The sequence below is a fragment of the Phyllobates terribilis genome, unplaced genomic scaffold, assembly GCF_046119375.1.
Source record: "Phyllobates terribilis strain yellow unplaced genomic scaffold, ASM4611937v1 Scaffold_3__8_contigs__length_932513732, whole genome shotgun sequence".
Classification (NCBI taxonomy): domain Eukaryota; kingdom Metazoa; phylum Chordata; class Amphibia; order Anura; family Dendrobatidae; genus Phyllobates; species Phyllobates terribilis.
The window spans coordinates 469,558,698-469,561,960 of NW_027362763.1; positions in this window are offsets into that span (position 1 = coordinate 469,558,698).

The following is a 3,263-nucleotide window of genomic DNA, read 5'->3' on the forward strand; positions in this document are numbered from 1 at the left end:
TGTGGCAGACTGCAGTGCATATACTGCAAGAGGGTCCATTCCTGCTGCTGCTGTTCTTACAGATATTTGTAGACATAGCCCCAGATATCAGGGGCCAGGGAATTTTTTTTTAATCTTAATCCCGGTTATTTGCTTAAAAAGCAATCCAGAGTACATAATTTTTCTACTCCATTTGCTTGTTGGCACTGCAGAATAAAGCTAGATCTGTTCCATATTACAGCAATAAAAATCCAGAAATTTGTAGTGAACGTGGAAAATATTGGCCTCTATTTAAATTTTATTGCAGTGTGTCAGTGAAGTTATTATTATTATTATTAAATATTTATATAGCGCCATTAGGTTCCATGGCGCTTTACAAGTGTAGGGGAGACAGGGACACAAACATGAAGCATCAGATGAGGCGCACTGGTACAGTAGGGCATGGGGTCCTGTCCACGAGGGCTCACAGTCTATAGGGAGTGGGTGGGGAGACAGGAGGAAGGGGGAGAGGAGAGGGTGAGATGGTGTATCGGATGGGTCTCAGCGTGGGCTGTAGGCCTGAAAGTTATTGACACGAGGTCGCTGTGAGTTCCTCCAAATTTTTGGCAGCCGTTGCTTCACTGCATAGGCAACAGTATGGGAGACACACTTCCTAATAATGGGAGCATTTTTTGCAGGAGGCCCTCCGACTTCTACGTCTCTTGCAAGGGGCATTGGAGTTCCCCCAAATTTTTGGCAGCCGTTGCTTCACTGCATAGGCAACCAGTATGGGAGACACACTTCCTAATAATGGGAACATTGTTTTCAGGAGGCCCTCCGACCTCTTCGTCTCTTGCAAGGGGCATTGGAGTTCCTCCAAATTTTTGGCAGCCATTGCTTCACTGCACAGGCAAACAGTATGGGAGACACACTTCCTAATAATGGGAACATTGTTTTCAGGAGGCCTTCCAACCTCTATGTCTCTTGCAAGGGGCATTGGGGTTCCTCCAAATTTTTGGCAGCTGTTGCAGTCACTGCATACGCAATAACAGTATGGGAGACCCACTCGTTAATAATGGAAACAACAAAGCATAGCCGGCTGATGGCTCTCTAACAATAGCGAGGGCCGACTGCTGCCCTTTTAAGAATAGTAAGGGCCGCCTGATGGCCCTACAAAAATAGTCTTTGTGACTTTCAGAGTCCCTCCATCATAAATAAAACAGGATGTGTCTGATGATGTGTCACACACCACATGGCCAGATAAGGTAGTAAAATGTTAAAATGACATTTCCTGGTGAATGCATTTGTCTTGGTTGAAAGCAATGCAAAAGTGCAAAAACGCATCAAATACGCTACGTGTGAATATAGCCCAAGGTGTGGAGGAGCATTTTTGTTTTTGGTTATTCATTTTGCCTTATATACAAGTCATTACTCTGGAAAGGATGTTCCTTAACATATTGCCCAGGGAAATCCATTTTGTTTTCATTTTTGTATGTTTTATTGTGAGTCAGTAAAAGTGGCGTAATACCTCTGACAACGTTGTTGACAGCAGTGACCTGGGGGTCAGAAATGCTTCCAGGGGTCTTCCCCATGCTGTTCCCATGTCATTTGAGCACTGTTCCCATCGATTTGGGCAATTTTTTGGCCCTCTGCAGACCGCCGGGGGGAGCCACCGGAAAAATGCTCGAGTTTCCCATAGACTTACATTGGCCTCGTTACTCGGACTGAGCACTCGAGCATTCCAATTTGCTCGACTTGAACAACTAGTACCCGAGCATTTTACTGCTCGCTCATCACTACTCAAAACCACATTCAAGAAGTTTATTAATCCTTCAGGTGCTTCACAGGAATTTTTGGAATGTGGAATAATTAGTGGATGCCATGTTGCATTTGGAGAGCCCCTGATGTGCCTAAACAGTGGAAAACCCCCACAAGTGACCCCATTTTGGAAACTAGGCCCCTCAGGGAACTTATCTAGATGTGTGGTGAGCACCCTGAACCCCCAGGTACTTCACAGAAGTTTACAACATTGAGCTGTGAAAATAAAAGTTTCACATATTTCCTACAAAAATCTTTTTTGGTCCCAAATTTAGCATTTTCGTAAGGGTAACAGGAGAAATTGTACCATACAATTTGTTGTGCAATTTCTCCTGAGTACGCCGATACCCAATATGTGGAGGAAAACTTCTGTTTTGGTGTAGAGCAGTGCTTGGAAGGGAAAGAGTGACATTTGACTTTTTGAATGCAAAATTTGTTGGAATAATTAGTGGACGCCATGTTGCATTTGGATAGCCCCTGATGTGCCTAAACAGTGGAACACCCCCCCCACACACACACACACACACACTAGTGACACCATTTTGGAAACTAGACCCCTCAGGGAACTTATCTAGATGTGTGGTGAGCACCTTGAACCCCCAGGTGCTTCACAGAAGATTATAACATTGAGCCGTGAAAATAAAAATTTCTCATTTTTCCCACAAACATGCTCTTTTAGCACCAATTTTTTTATTTTCACAGGGGTAACAGGAGAAAATGGAACCTAAATTTTGTTGTGCAATTTCTTCTGAGTACGCAGATACCCCATATGTGGGGGAAAACTACTGTTTGGGCACATGGCAGAGCCCAGAGAAGGAGTGGCGATTTGGAGCACAGACTTTGATGGAATGGTCTGCGGGTGTCATGTCGCGTTTTGAGAGCCCCTGATGTGCCTAAACAGTGGAAAACCCCCACAAGTGACCCCATTTTGGAAACTAGACCCCCTAAGGAATTTATTTAGCTGTGTGGTGAGCACCTTGAAACCACAGGTGCTTTACAGAATTTTACGTTGTTCTGTGAAAATGAAAAAATATATATATTTCCCACAAAAATGTTGTTTTAGCTCCCAATATTTTCACTTTCACAAGGATAGCAGGAGAAAATGGACCCCAAAATTTGTTGTGTAATTTCTCCTGAGTACCCAGATACCCCATATGTGGTTGAAAACTAATTTTGAGGCACAGTGCAAAGCTCAGAAGGGAAGAAGCACCATATTGGAGTTCATAGTTTTCTGGGCTGGTTTGACGGTGCCATGTCACATTGTCTGAGCCTCTAAGGTGTCAGAACAGCTGGACTCCCCATAAGAGACCCCATTTTAGAAACTACACCTCTCAATGATTTCATCTAGGTGTGCTGTGAGCATGTTGATACCACATGTGTCTCACAGAATTTTACACCATTGGGCAGTGAAGAAAGAATAATTACATTTTTACCACCAAAATTTTGCTATAGCCCCAGATTTTAAAATTTCACACTGAAAAATGGGT